The sequence below is a fragment of the Oryctolagus cuniculus genome, chromosome 4 (assembly GCF_051225735.1).
Source record: "Oryctolagus cuniculus isolate XC-2025 breed Fujian yellow rabbit chromosome 4, ASM5122573v1, whole genome shotgun sequence".
Classification (NCBI taxonomy): domain Eukaryota; kingdom Metazoa; phylum Chordata; class Mammalia; order Lagomorpha; family Leporidae; genus Oryctolagus; species Oryctolagus cuniculus.
Window position 1 is genome coordinate 86,090,550 of NC_142870.1, and position 16,585 is coordinate 86,107,134.

Sequence of the window (16,585 nt, forward strand, 5' to 3'; positions counted from 1 at the left end):
CTCTCCCTCTCTCTTTCTCCTCTTCTCTCTTTTCTCTGTGTATTTCTTTCAAATGAATAAATACATCTTTTTGAAACATTTTCTATTTATCTAACTGAATTAAATGTAGACTCATTTCACATTGAATAAGTTATTAAAGCAAATCTCATTAAAATGCGTATTTAAAATACATTGTGTTTTGATTGCTTTTGAGCAGTACCAAAAATTAAAATTATTCATCTAAATACTCAAGAGAAGGTCATATGAAAATACGTGTGAAGAAAGTCAGTTGATCATAATGTGTCCAAATGAATACCAGTACATTATAAATACTGTCATCTTTTGCAAAAAAGTGAAAGGGAAAGCATTCTTTTATTAAAGTGGTGGATACTGTATTTTACCAAGTATAAATAATGTACTAAAGAGTATTAATTAAATATTATTATTCCATTAGTTGTAATTGAATAGTAATAGCAATGAAGTACTCTGTGTATAAGGAATCATTTTTACTTCCTCAGATATTTTACTTGTAATTTTACCCTGAATTACATACAAGAAGAAAAACAGATTGCATTATTGTGCTTTATTTATATTTTTTTTTACTGAAATAGAGAAACAGAACTTAAATATTTTTTAATCTGAAAATTCAAATAAATGTTAGCCTATGGACCATGTAAGTATTACCTTACTCTGATTTGGTGGTAGATTTGCTGCATTTTCTGGAACAGATCAATTATATATTCTATACTCTGAATTTATTTCTAAAAGACAGAATAAAATATTGAATCATTTCTCCAAATTATTTTAAAGATCACCAAAACAATCAAATAGTTTATTTTGCAGTTAGAAGGAGGCAACATAATGTTTCTTAATCTGACCTCAAATGCTTCTTTATTCTAGGGAAGCTGCAGAGTTCATATTAAGAGAAATATTGCTTTTTCATTTATGAAAAATATTAGTTAGCCTTTAGTTACAAGTAGGAAGGCCTCAGGCTAGTTCTGGGATAATTGGCATTGAATTATTCTGCATAATAGAGCAAAAGACAGTAGTTTCTCAGTGGTAGTGGCAGTAGGGGTGGCCTTAGGGGAAAAGAGGTCCCTGTTGCAGGACACCAGCTGAAACTCTTTAGGACAAAGACCAACGTGAAGTTTCAGCTGGAATCATTTTAGCCAAACCCCCGTGGGAATTAGTCACAACTGGTTACTTGTTGTTCTTTGGGAAGCAAAGGCATCCCATTTTAGGACAAAAGGAAACCAGACAGGTCTAGAATCTGAAAGGAAACACCAAAGTAATGCAGAGCTGAATTATGAACTGCAGTTTGGAGCCATGAGAATTTTTTGCAAAATTCCTACAATGAAATGTAATTGTGCTCCAGCTTTCTTCTTTTCTTTTTTTTTTTGGGGGGGGGGTGATAGCTAGAGGATGACAATAATAATAATAATTATAAATGGTAACAATAAGAACTATAACTCTTGGAGCCGGCGCCGTGGCTCACTTGGTTAATACTCTGCCTGCGGCACCAGCATCCCATATGGGGGCCGGTTTCTAGTCCCTGTTGCTCCTCTTCCAGTCCAGCTCTCTGCTGTGCCCTGGGAAGGCAGTGGAGGATGGCCCAGGTGCTTGGGCCCTGCACTCATGTGGGAGACCAGGAGGAAGCCCCTGGCTCCTGGCTTCGGATAGGTGCAGCGCCGGCTGTAGCAGCCATTTGGGGGGTAAACCAACAGAAGGAAGGCCTTTCTCTCTGTCTCTCTCCTTCACTGTCTAACTCTATCTGTCAAATAAATAAATAAATAAATAAAAACGAACTATAACTCTTTTGGCAGTTCCTTAAAAAGTCAGAAATAAAATCATCATATGATTCTACAATTCCAAGTTGGAAAATACATCCAGAAGAAATTTTTGTAGATTTTTCTGTGCTGTCAAATTTTTATAAATGTTACAGCTTTTTTATGTTGCAACTCTTTTCTCTCCACTAGGTTCTTTGTCTCGTATCCATGAAGATTTAGGCAGACAGATGAGGAATTGTGACAAATGTGAAATGTCTGTTAAGCAAAAGAAAAATCAAAAGTGAAAGAGAGGTGTCCAGAGCTATGGCACAGTGGGTTAAGCCACTGCCTGCAGTGCCGCCATCATCCCATATGGGCGCCGGTTCAAGTTTCAGCTATGCCACTTTCTATCCAGTTCCTTGCTAAGGCGCCTGGAAAAGCAGCAGAAGATGACTCAAGTGCTTGGGCCCTGCACCCAAGTGGCAGACCCAGAAGAAGCTCCTGTCTCCTGGCTTCAGTCTGGTCCAGCCCCAGCCGTTGCAGCCATTTGGGGAGTGAACCAGTGATGGACGAACTCTCTCACTGTCTCCCCCTCTGTCACCATAACTAGGCCTTTCAAATAAATAAAATAAATTTTTAAAAAAACAAAGGTGAAAGAGAAAGCTCCAGGCAGTGCCTGGAGGGGTCCCAGAAGGAGTTGCCAGGTGGATAAATATGCAAATAAGGTGAAAATCTACGAGTCATTCCAGGAGTGATTTCCAGAATCATCATTTTTGCATAGAAATACCAAGGAGCTGCTCAGATGTCAGAGCCAGAGTGCCGTGTTTTACCTATGGAAGTTGATAGAGTGCTCAGGCAGGTGCACTGTGGTGCAGACATTTGGCTGATGGTACCTTGTCTGGTGATCCCAGTGATTGCATTATTCTTCCTTGGAGCCCTTGTCCCTCTCTACGTGCTGGTAGAATCTGTTTTCTGTCTCTATTAAAATTAAAACAAGGAGTCAGATGATTGTTTGTATATCTATGCTCATAGTAGCATTATTCACAATAGCCAAAATAGTATCCATTCACAAATTAATGGATAAACAAAACAGAGTAAACACATAGGTCTTAGTGTATTTATTGTTGGTATAACAGAATACCTATGACCAAAACATTTATGGGAAAAACAGGTTTATTTGGCCCATGGCTGAGGAGGTGATGAAGTCCAAGAGCTGCTCAGCTTCTGGCCAGGCCTCTTGCTGCTTCAGCTCATGGCAGAAAGTGGACAGAAAGTGGGTGGGTGAGGCTGGCACTGTGACACAGTGTGTTAACACCCTGGCCTGGAGCACTGGCATCCCATATGGGTGCCAATTCAAGACCTGGCTGCTCCGCTTCCAATCCAGCTAGCTGCTATGGCTTGGGAAAGCAGTAGAAGATGGCCCAAGTGCTTGGGCCCCTGACACCCACATGGGAGACCTGGAAGAAGCTCCTAGCTCCTGGCTTCGGATCGGCGCAGCTCCGGCCATCGTGGCCATTTGGGGAGAGAACCATCAGATGGAAGACCTCTCTCTCTCTCTCTGCCTCTCCTCTCTCTGTGTAATTCTGACTTTCAAATAAATAAATAAATCTTGGGGAAACAAAAGTGGGTGGGTGAAGGAGGCACAGATGTTAGATAGCCTTGCTTCATAATACTCACTCTTGTGATGAATGATACAGTTCCATGGAACAAGAACTCACGTGAGAAAGGCACTTATCCATCCGTGAGGATTCTGTCTCCATGATCTTCCACTAGAGCCACTATTTCCCAACACCACCATATTGAGCAATTAAAGTTCCAATACACAAACACTAGGGAATATGCTTAACCCACAGCAATGCACAATGGAATATTATTCAGCCATAAAAGGAAGGAAATTCTGACATCTACTACAGTATTGTTAAAACTTGAGGTTCATGCTAAGTCAGTGACAAAGAAAATATAGTAAGTTAGTAACAAAGAAAAAATGGTATGATTCCACTTATATGGGTACTTAGAGTAATAAAATTCACAAAGAAAGTAGAATGGGGTGAACAGGGTGGGGGAAGGGGAAAAAGGAGTTATTGTTTAATGGATACAGATACTTCAGCTTTACAAGATGATAAATTCTGTGGATGGGTGGTGATGATGACTCTTCAGCAATGTGAATATTATGGGTTAAGTCAGATTCATCTCACAAAAACACATGCAGCTATGTGGTAGTATTAATGGTTGATTGACTAAGAATGGAAACATGGCCTAGTCATGGTGTTTAGGAGGTAAGACCAGTGGGGTCCTGAGGAACTTACGAGTATACCCTTGGAGGGTGGTTCTGTTACCAGACAAAAATCAGGCTCTACCTGCTCACCACTGGACAGCCAACTCACCAGAGATAAGAGTTGATAAGGGGATAAGCCGGCGCCATGGCTCAATAGGCTAATCCTCCACCTTGCGGCGCCGGCACACCGGGTTCTAGTCCCGGTCGGGGCGCCGGATTCTGTCCCGGTTGCCCCTCTTCCAGGCCAGCTCTCTGCTATGGCCAGGGAGTGCAGTGGAGGATGGCCCAGGTGCTTGGGCCCTGCACCCCATGGGAGACCAGGAAAAGCACCTGGATCCTGGCTCCTGCCATCGGATCAGCGCGGTGCGCCGGCTGCAGCGGCAGCCATTGGAGGGTGAACCAACGGCAAAGGAAGACCTTTCTCTCTCTGTCTCTCTCTCTCACTGTCCACTCTGCCTGTCAAAAATTAAAAAAAAAAAAAAAGAGTTGATAAGGGGAAAAGGTTTAATTTTGAGTAGTGGTCTTGGGCAAAGAGTGATCTCTCTATCATAAATGTGCTATTTCTGCAAAAAAAAAGTCATCAAAAGTTTTTTAAATTTTATTTTGTTAATTTATTAACACAAAGAGGACAGATTTCATGTAGTTCATAAATACAATACTAACTATATAGTGATACTTTCCTTTCTTTCTTTTTAAATTTTTGTAATAACATTTTTAATTTGTATTCTAGTCAAAGGCTTAATGCTGCACTAAGTAAAGAGTTCAACAAGTAAAACGTAGAAAGACCACTGCTCACAGGAATATAAACAAAGGCCAGAAACAGTAATAAAACCCCAAGATATCAATATCACTCATATACAATAAATTTTTATATTCTATTTATTAGCTACAACAATTGAGAGAAAACATATGATGTTTATCTTTTTGTGTCTGGCTTATTTCACTAAGCTTCACTGTCTCCAGCTGCAACCATTTTGTTACAAAGGACGGGATTTTATTCTTTGCTATGGCTGAGTAGTGCTCTATTGTACATAAATGTCAGATTGTCTTTATCCCATAATCAGTTGATGGATATTTAGGTTGATTCTATATCTTAGCTATTGTGAGTTCAGCTTCTAAAAATTTGGGGGTACAGGTAACTCTTTCATATGCTGATTTCAGTTTCTTTAGATGTATTCCCAGAAGTGGGATGGTTGGATGATATTGTAGATCTATTTTTAGGTTTCTGAGGAATCTCCATACTGTCTTCCATAATGGTTGTACCAGTTTACATTCTCACCAGTAGTGTATTAGGGTACTTTTTCCCACATCTTCAGAAATACTAGTTATTTTTTGATTTTTTGATGATAGCCATTCTAACTGGGGTAAAGGGATACCTCCTTGTGGTTTTTATCTGCATTTCCCTGATGGCTAGTGAGCCTGAGCATTTTCTCTTGTGTTTTATTAGCCATTGTATTTCCTCCTTTGAAAAATGTCTGTTCATCTCCTTTACCCATATCTTAACTGGATTGTTTGCTTAGTGGATGTTAAGTTTCTTGAGTTCCTTATATAGTCCAGATATTAATCCTTAATCAGATGCATAATTAGCAAATATTTTCTCCCATTCTCTCAGGTGCATCTAGCTTTGCTGAATATTTCCTTTCTTGTGCAGAAGCTTCTTGGCTTGAAATAATCCCATTTATCTATTTTAGCTTTCATTTTCTGTATTTCTGGAGTGTTATCCAAGAAGTCTTTGCCTATGCCAATGTCTTGCAGCATTTCCCCTATGTATTTCTCTATTAATTTGATGGTTTAAGACATTAGGTTTAGGGAAACACGGAAGCCCGGAGCTGCGTGGTCGCCTTGGCCAAGCAGAGCTGCCCCACAGAGACTTCCTGCATCGCAGCTCTGTCGCCTGGTCCTTCGAGCGTCTACAGAGCCCTGGCCTGGCAGGCAGGTGTGAGTCACGGCCTCCTGCCCCATCCTGGCTGGCCAGCTGAGTGCACCAGGCCCAGGCTGGAGGCCACTCCTCATGTGTCAGAAGTCCCTGGAGGGTTTCAAGCTGGAGAGAGGAGATCCCACGTGGCCTGCATGTGTGCGCTGCTGGCTGCCTGGCAGCGAAGGGCGTGAGAGATGGAGCAGAAGGGGACAGCAGAGGGCAGCTCTGTGGTTGTGGGCTGGGGACCGAGTGGCGGGCAATGGCGTGAACAGAGGCTGAACGTGGGCTGGAGCCTCCCTGGGCAGGGGCTGCTGCTCCTGAGCCTCTGCCTTCCCCGAGAGCTGGCATGGTGCCCACAGCGTCTGGGGAGCAGCCAGGTGCGAGGCCACCTCGGTTATTTGTGGGTCACAGTGAATTTGAGACGCCTCCTGGGTGCCCGAGTTGGTTCTCGCTAATGGGAGCCAACCCTACAAGTGCATTTTTTCCCCAAAGCTCTTGGGTTCAATGTTCAATGTTCTTGGGTTCTCTATGTTCAATCTTTTTTTTTTTTTTTTAAATAAGTGTCTTAGTTGTTTTAGACTTGCAGGCAACTAAATGCCACTTCACAGTCACCACCTCAGTGGCCCCCTGTCGCTCTTTCATTTTTCTCTGCATATTTATTTTCTTTCCTTGCTGTTGATTTGCAGGACAAATAACCCACCCCGTCAGTCCCCATCATCCTCCTGCTCATGGATCCACCTTCCAGTCTGTCCCAGGCTGATGGAAGGGGTGGGATGGGATTCAGAGGGGTTCCAGGGAGACAGAGCGGTTGAGGAGAGTCCCAGCACTCAGATGCAAATAAACAGGAACAGTGGGGGAGCCCACGGGAGGGCTGCCACACAGGATGCTGGGAGGCATGGGGAGGCAATGCTTCGAGGTGCTTTGAGGAATGAGCAGTTTCTGAGGTGACAAAGGGGGTGAAGCAGGCTGGAGCGAGGATGAGAGAGACGGGGGCCAGGATAAGGGATTTGCACTCTGAGGATAGAGCTGTCCAAAGTTTAGAGTAATAAAGGAAGCCCGTCATCCACCGAACAGGGCTCATCTGCTCACTCCCCCGTGCCCTGCTGTCCAATGAGAACATTTTTTTTTGACAGGCAGAGTGGACAGTGAGAGAGAGAGACAGAGAGAAAGGTCTTCCTTTACCATTGGTTCACCCTCCAATAGCCGCTGCGGCCGGCACACTGCGCTGATCAGAAGCCAGGAGCCAGGTGCTTCTCCTGGTCTCCCATGCAGGTGCAGAGCCCAAGCACTTGGGCCATCCTCCACTGCCTTCTCAGGCCACAGCAGAGAGCTGGCCTGGAAGAGGGGCAACCGGGACAGAATCCGGCACCCCGACCGGGACTAGAACCTGGTGTGCTGGTGCTGCAGGCGGAGGATTAGCCTAGTGAGCCGCAGCGCCAGCCTACTGAGAACATTTTTGCTCTATGTTTTCCATGGGGCCAAGGGTTCCAGAACCATCCATCCCTCCAGTGCCCTCTATCCTGGGGACATGGTGCCCCAGCCATCACTCCTTCATGGTGAGAACAACTCTCTTCCGGACTGGACGGTTTGACTGACCCTGGCTTCCAATTCTAGGAGAAATAAAGTCTAAAAAGTAAAAAAAAAAAAAAAAGACATTAGGTTTAGATTTTTGACCTAACATAAGTTGATTTTTTAAAATAAGGCATAATGTAGGGGTCTTGATTCATACCTCTGAATGTGGAGATACAATTTTCCCAATACTGTTTATTGAAGAGACTGCCCTTTCTCTAAGGAGTGATTTTTTTGCTGTGTATCAGTGATCAGTTGATTGTAGATGGATTAATTTCTGGGGTTTCTATTCTGTTCTTTTGGTCCACATGTCTATTTCTGTGCCAGTACCAGAATGTATTGATTATAACCACCCTGTAGTGTTTCTTGAAATATTATACTGTGATGCCTCCAGATTTGTTTTTATTATTTAAAATTGCTTTGACTATTTGAGGTTTTTTGTGTTTCCTTATGAATCTTAAGATCATTTCTTCTAGATCTGAGAAGAATGTCCTTGATATTTTGATTGGGATTACATTGAATCTGTAAATTGCTTTGGGTAGTAATGACGTTTTGATGATATTCTTCTAATCAAAAAACATGAAAGATCTTTCCACCTTTTTATGTGTGTGTTTTCTGTTTCATTTTTTAATGTTTGGTAGTTTTCATTGTAGAAATCTTGCACATCCTTGGTTAAGTTTATCCCAAGGTATTTAAATTCTTTATAGCTATTGTTGTGTGACTGATCTTATGAGTTCTTTCTCAGCCATGACATTGTTAGTTTATATGAATGCTATTGATTTTTGTGTGTTAATTTTATATAGTGCAACTTTGTTGCATTCTCTTTTGAGTTCCAATCATCTCTTAGTGGATTCTTTTGTTTTCCCTGTGTAAAGGATCATGTCACCTATAAACAGTGATAATTTGACTTCCTACTTTCCAAGTGCACCCCTTACACTTCTTTCTTAAATGCTCTGGCTAAAACTTTCAGAACTGTATTGAATAGTAACGATGAGAATGGGCTTCTTTTTCTGGTTCCAGATCTTAGTGGAAGTGCTTCCAGTTTTTCCACATTTAGTATGATGCTGGTTGTGGGTTTCTCATATATTACCGTGATTGTGTTGATGTATGTTCCTTTTATACCCAATTTTTAAAAGATATATATTATAAAAAATTGTTATCTTTTATCAAATTATTTTTATGCATCCATTGAGATGATAATATGATTTTTATTCTTCATTTTGTTAATGTGATGTGTCATATTTATTGACTTGCATATGTTAAACCATCCCTGCATTCCTGGGATAAATCCAATTTAATCCATTTAGATGATCTTTTTGATGTGCTGTTGGATTCAATTAGCTAATATTTTGGGGGGATTTTTGCATCTATATTCATTAAGAATATTGATTTATAGTTCTCTTTTTTGCTGTGTCTTTTTCCGGTTTTGGAATTAAGTTAATGAATAGAGTTTCTATTAAGTTAATGAAAGACCTTGGGAGAATTCCTTCCATTTCAATTGATTTGCATAATTTGAGAATTTGGGTTGATTCTACTTTAAAAGCTTGATAGAATTCAGCAGTGACACCATTTATTCCAGGATTTTTCTTTGCTATAGAACTCTTTAACATAGCTTCAATTTCAGCCTTGGTTATTGATCAATTGTCTGTCCTTGGAAATGTACCTCTGTGATTGCGGTCATGCCTGTGGCTTTCAAAAGATATCCATTGATATGTGCTTGATGGGGCAATGGCATTCTAGCCAGGGTTCATGGATTCACAGCCTCAGCCATTCTTTGTGCCAAGGTGAAGCAGTTGATTCACTGCCTAGATTGAGCTCACAATGCCCAAGAGTCTTACCCACTCAGGTGTACAAACCACTCAGAGCATCTATGCATTCCATAGTGTTAGCACTGAGCCCTCATGAGGGCTCTCCAGTCATGAAGTTCTGAGCTTCCAGATTTGGACTGAGCGAGTACACAGAAACCAGCCACACTCCAGGCCCTTCTCAGTTCCAAAGCCTCTGTAGAACTCCCACAGTCGCAAGACTCCCTCAGTCACAGGTCTCAGGTCTCCTAATTCACAGGGTGCAGAGGATCCATTCTCTGCCCTGGGAGCTGCCCTTTCCCTGGAGTGAGCCTTCTGCAATTCAAGGACAGAGGTTCCTTGAAGTTCTGCCTCAGCAAACTGACCCTGGTGCTTTGACGGAGGTAGGGGAGGGGTGTAACCATGAGTTAAGTGGATGCTCTGCCTTCTGCCAGCTCCCCAGGCTTGACTCAAAGACAGTGGGGGCTTCAGGGTTCTCCCTCAGACAAAATTGCCCTTCAAAGGAGTTGTAGCAGCCTCCTCTTGCGTTGATCTGGAAAGATCCTGTTGCCTTGCCAACCACTGACTGCAGGAGTCACTGTTAGCGTGCTGCTGGCTGCTGTGTACACTTTCCTCACTGGTCCATGGAGTCTCCATTGTGTTCTGTAGCCAATCCACTGAAGGCTCCTCTCCAACTGTCCCTCAGAAAATGGCCATTTCTTTGTTTTTCTGGCATTTTCCCATGGCTAAAATCAGTGTGTCTTCTCTCTACTCAGCCATCTTGTATCTCCTCCAAAAGCTTTTTCAAGGGAGAGTGAACATTAGAAAAGCAATGAGTCCATTCAATCAATAATTAGGCAAATGTCTGGGGTATCACTCAGATATAGGCTTCTTTGATATGGAGATTATCTGTTTGCAGTTGATGGTTGCGGATTTCTTCCTTAGGTGGGTGTAAGGTTCTGCCATTTCTGCCATTTCTGCCATGCTCCTGAAATTCTTATGAGAACATATTATTCACAAGAATAGTCATGGGTAATGCACAGGATTAGTAGCTAACTTTTGTTAGTTAAAATATGAAAGGAGGGGAAGAATTCTATGTTAAGGCAAAAATGTGAAAAGAAAGGAAGAAAAGATGCTTTTGTTACAGTTCTCATAAAAGGATTGGTGTTTTTTTAGTTCAAATTCTGCCTAACACTTCTTTCTCTCTTTTACCTGGCTTGCTATGTGATTGCTTTTCTACACTTGCCATGGCAAGATTCCAGCAGAATAATTGACCACCCAATCCTGTACTGTTACCACCAAGCTATACATTGAAATAAATCTTTTATTTCCCAAGAAGCTCTTCTCAAGTAATTTAGTTAAAATAACAAATAGTGGACTAATGTAGAAAAATGGTACTGAGAAGTGAAGTCATTTCTATTAACTACACCTGGAGGTGTGGAGGAGACTTTGGAGTTGGTTTACTATGAAAGTTTAGAGGAGTTTGTGAGACCAGACTAGAGAAAGTTTAGTATATTGTCCACTGAGAGTTATGAGCAATTCTGTTGAGAACTCAGAAGACCGGCATGCCAGTGAAAATATCATGCTGATGAGGTTTCATATGGAAATTAAAATCCTATTGTGAGAAGTCAGTAGGCAATTAGATTGGTCCTGGTGGAAGTGAAGAAAGGGGAGTCCCTCTAAGAGGGTGTAAAATGCTTGCTTTCCCCAAAAAGTTCAAGATCAAAGTGCTGGATCTACTGCATGTTTCTCCCCAAAGAAGACAAAAGTACCTATCCCATTCCTTGGGAGTTTCTAGTTTTATCATGAGAAAAGAAAGAACAAGACACCTATCCCATTCTTCCCATTGCTCTTTTGTTTTATCCTAAGCAAGCTAGACGTGGCAAACCTGATTACAAATCTGGTCTTTTGATGGGTCTTTGTCCCCACCTTCTTATTGATTGTTACCTCTTGTTCTGCTTTTAATTTTCCCCTAAAGTGTGCTTAAAAGACTGAGACCCTCACAGTTCAGGGGATATACTTCTCTTGGAGTCCCCCACCCCTGGGCCACGTTGGCAGGAGGTTTCTGACTTGAATAATCCTTGCTTTTCTCTCTTGCTTTTCTGCATGTTAGTTCTTTCACATGAGACAAAGAGCTAAGGTTGTCTTTCTTCACTGCTGTTTCACCCAGAACACTATTGGGAATTGGACTAAAGCTTGTTACTGGCTATTGAATGCTCAGGTATTCTTGTCTTCATGCAAGAAAGAATTCATACATGACACAAAGAGTAGTGGTAAGTGAGGTAGCAAAGCTTAATGAAGAGAAGTACACCTGACAGACCAGGTAGGGATCTCAGTAAAGGACTGAGAGCCCAGTCTGCATTCATACTGGAGTTTCTAAGGGCATGGGGTCCAGGTTGTCGCTCCCCCTCTTCGTGGAGGAACGACACTAGACCCTGCGCTGTTCTTTTGTCTGCTCGGCCCTTCCCGGGTTTGCTGCTGGTTCTTCCCGGGTTGGCTGCCGACCCTTCCACCTCCGTGGAAGGGCAGCTCCCCCTGCCACTTTCCCCACTTCCGCGGGGGAGTGGCACACCGCCGGCCGGCTCTCTCGGGGGCTGCTCAGATGTTATCCGGATGTTCCCCTTAGATGTTCCTGGTACATTTTGTCTCTCTCCTCCTTTATAGTCCTCTTCCACCAACCCCAACTCTGCTACCCACACACCGAGTACGCTGCTCTCCTCCAATCAGGAGCAGGATCAGCTCCTGCAAGTTATTGGTCGAACTGGAGGCAGCTGTGTAGAAGTTGTTTACTCCTCTCCCAGCGCCATATTGTGGGAGAGCAGATGCATAGAATAAGTCTTAATTCTAGTAACTTAGTCTAGTCCGAGTTGCTCCCCACACAGGTCTTCATTTTTCCTTCTCCTCCCACTTCTCCTAGATAAAATAAAAAGTTTGCTAGATGCCAAGTAGATAAAATTCCTCCCAAGATTTTATTACCCAGTGTTAGAAGATTGGGTAGCCCTCCTTCTGCCAGGCAAGGTAGAATACTCCAGGGTCTGTCTTGGAGGAAGGCTGTGAAGGTTTTATTATCTAACTTTATCAGGCAGAGTGGTCCATCCAGCCTGGGCAGAGAGGATTCTCCTAGGGAGAGTTCCATGGCAAGGAGAAGGCAGGGACCACCCATAAAGTTATAAGTGTACGGGCAGGAATTTGTAGTATGAAGTACTGTATTGCCTCCAAGTGTTATTCCCAGGTGTTATTCCCAGGCTGCTAGATATTGCTATGTTCCCGTTCCATTACCCCCGAAGCTTTGCTTTCCTTAGGCCCTTCACACACACAGGCTAATTTCTAACTTTCTCCCTAAAGGTCACCCGTATTATTTCATAGCAAAAACCTGTCTACATTGTATCCCTGTCTAGAGAGTTTATGGGAGGATGAACTTAAAGATGATGGACTAGGTTGTTCGCTGTTTGGTGGAAGAAATTTCAAGGCAACGTATGTAGGCAGGCAGATAGAATAAAATTGATTAGATTTGTGAAGACTATGCCTTCACCATGCTCCCTCTATGGTCTCATGTCTCTAACTGATCTCACCTGAATGCCCACCTGCCCATCAGACTATGGAACTGAAATCAGAGATGACCCCCTAAAATCTATACAGAAATGTGGTCCCTTAAAGTTCCCTAGAAGTACTATCTGGGGTGCCACATAGGCTACTAGAATTTGGGGTGGCATATGATTTCACCATATGTTTATTAATAAATCCCCAATATTAATATGCCCAAGAGGGTTCTTGCCTAATATTTAGAGAAGAATTCTAAATATTGGCATGGATAAATGAGGCAGCATGGTACATTTTAAGCTTTTATTTAGTGAGAAAGATGCATAGGAGAGTGAGAGCTTTATTAAGAGAGAGAGGTAAATCTAGGTTCATACCAAGCACCAGGAACCAGCCATGTGGAGGAACATCTAGGCCAGGAATCCTAGGGTGGGTGGCCTGAAGGCCACATGCCCTGGAGGTGCAGGGCTATAGCAAGCCCCCTCCTGGCAAGAGGCCAGGGCCAAAGAGAAGGGCCAGGACACACCGTGTCCCAGGCTTTTAACCCACTTCCAAAGGGGAGTGGTTAATTAACCTGGTGGGCACCCAGGTGTGGCCAGGTAGGGGGATGAGCTCACACAGGGGCATGGTGAAGGTATAGGTAGGGCGTGAGGTCACACAGGGGTGTGGTGAAGGTGTGGTCTTCCAGCTCACAAACCTAATCGATTTTAACCTGTATGCCTGCCTACTTCATTCCCCCCTCAGAGACGCCATCCCTTAATCCTAAGAGGAGTTGATAGACGTCGAATCATCTCTTCTGTAACTGCTTCCTGCTTATGAGGGGCGTGGTGCAGGCCCTGCCTATCCAGGGTCTGGAGGTCTCTGCCTATCCTACCTAACAAATTTACTTTGTGAGCTGGAGCAGTCTCGGTCATTGCCAATGTCTGTGTCCCCTGCATGGTTAGTTGCTCCCAGAAGTCCAGTCGGGAAACATATAAGTTTGTTAATTACTGTAAGCAAAACTGGAGTAAAACTGATTATAAGTGGGGTGCTCCTTTAGATGAAAAAAAACATATCTTACAGATTCCCAGATAGTGGGTAGTGATAGGCTACCCTTACGAAGATTATAAACCCAATGAGCTCGAGGATAGAGAATTATAAATAGAAGAAATTATCAGGTAGCTTTATCATCAATAACAGTTCCCAGAAATAATCAAGAAAGGCAGGTACAACATGTTTGCCTTAAGGAGACAAAGGCGAAAGCTTTACTTATCCTTTTTGCTTTGAAGTACTTAAGGTTTCTGATTGGCTTATAGGAACAGTCAGGCATGTCTTTCTCATTTACCTGTTAAGACTTAAGAGGTAGAAGTTTAATCCTAATTTCATGAAGGTAGTCATGCTCAATAGCACCTGGTAAGGTTCCTTTCATTTACGCGGAAGCTGATCTGAAGAGGATCTTCTTTGAATGGCTTGCTCGGGAATTTCTAATATTTGAGTTTTGTGTTAAAAACTCCTTGATTCCTTGGAACACCTTTGCAGCTCCGTTGTCCAGCATAGTGTCTGTTTCAGAAGCTTTTAAGCAAACACAAGACTTAGAATCCAAATCCTGGAATCCATAGCAACTTTTGCAGCTACCCTTTTCAGTATGGGGTCTGCATCAGGGCCTCTTTAAAGCTATAGACAAAAGTTTGGAATCCGAATCTTGGACTCCAGATTCCATAGAATCCTGTCATCAGCAGTTCCCAATACTGGAGCTTTATTTAGAAGCTCCTTAGTTCTCCGGAACAACTTTTGCAGCTACCCTTTTCAGTACGGAGACTGCATCAGGGCATCTTTAAAGCTACATGCAAAAGCTTGGAATCCAAATTTTGGAATCCAAAGTCCACAGAATTTTGCCATTCTCAGAAATCTCGGCTGTCTTTAATATTTGACCCTATGTTAAAACATATGAGATAAGAATTTTACAGAGAGACATGTTTCCAAGGTTTTTTAAAATGTTTTTTTAAACTTTTATTTAATAAATATAAATTTCCAAAGTACAGCTTTTGGATTACAGTGGCCTTTCCCCTCCCATAACTTCCCTCCCACCCACAACCCTTCCATCTCCCGCCCCCTCTCCCATTCCATTCACATCAAGATTCATTTTCAATTCTCTTTATATACAGGAGATCAATTTAGTATATATTAAGTAAAGATTTCAACAGTTTGAACCCACATAGAAACACAAAGTGTAAAGTACTGTTTGAGTACTAGTTATAGCATTACTTCACATTGTACAACACATTGAGGACAGAGATCCTACAAGTGCACAGTGACTCCTGTTGTTGACTTAACAAATTGACACTCTTGTTTATGGTTTCCAAGTGTTCACATGTGAGGCACTTAATAAACTTTAAAGAAATACCTAGGAATATAGGCAATGGAGTTTGACACATAGAAAGAACTAGAACTTATGATGCATAATATCACACAATAGAACAAAATAAATCTTTGGGATCATGTTTTACCATTAATGTTAATACTGTAGTTCTTTTAAGAACAGAGATCCTACATGGGAAGTTAATTTGACAGTTAACACTCTTACGTGTGATGTCAGTGATCCATGAGTGTCCTGGCTTTCCATGCCTCAAATGCTCTTGTGGGCTTTCTAGCCAGACCAGAATGCCTTTAGGGCTGATTCTGAGGTCACTGGGTGCTATTTAAAGTGATTGCCACTCTATGAGTCTGCTGTAAGGACTCCTTCCCATGTTGGAGCATTTACTCCTCTTTAACTTTATTATTAGTAGTAATAAACACTTAATCCTATTGACATAATCACTTTAACACTTAATCCCACTTATATGATCACTTTAAAACTTAAGATGTTAGGCCAGCTGCGGCTCACTAGGCTAATCCTCCGCCTTGCAGCACCGGCACACCGGGTTCTAGTCCCGGTCGGGGTGCCAGATTCTGTCCCGGTTGCCCCTCTTCCAGGCCACCTCTCTGCTGTGGCCCGGGAGTGCAGTGGAGGATGGCCCAGGTGCTTGGGCCCTGCACCCCATGGGAGACCAGGATAAGCACCTGGCTCCTGGCTTCGGATCAGCGTAGTGCGCCGGCCGCCGCGCGCTGGCCACAGTGGCCATTGGGGGGTGAACCAACAGCAAAGGAAGACCTTTCTCTCTGTCTCTCTCTCTCACACTGTCCACTCTGCCTGTCAAAAAAAAAAAAAAACAAAAAAAACAAACTTAAGATGTTACCATTACCATCTAGCCCAAGGGGATTTGTCCCATAGCAAATTTTAAACTGTAGCCTTAGAAGTAAGTCCACAAGAATGCATGCAGAGCTATAGAGCTTTGCAGTATCTCTGTAGAACCTGAGAAAATAAAAACAGACACAGCTCTTCACGAGCTTGATTATCCTTAAGCACTTTACATGGATACATTGTATTAGCTATAATTCCTTAATCCCATCTAGTTGAAGGGTCTCCCAATTATTAAGTGTAGATCTTTCAAGGGGTCTCCAAAGGAGCAGATGTAGAACTACCCATAGTTAAATTACTTGGTAACCTGGGGAGACAGGAGGTAAATAGGGCTAAGCTTTTGGCCCAGTTATATCTCTGATCATCTACCTTAACCAATAATCTGACATCAGTGCTACTATGTCTATTATAGAGTTATTGCATATATATCATAGCAAGGAAATATAAACCACCCAGTCTGAGAAATGCCATTTCATACTGTTAGAATCCTGCTCTGGAGGCAAAAACAACAAACTGAAATGAGGGGTATCCGCTCTGGAA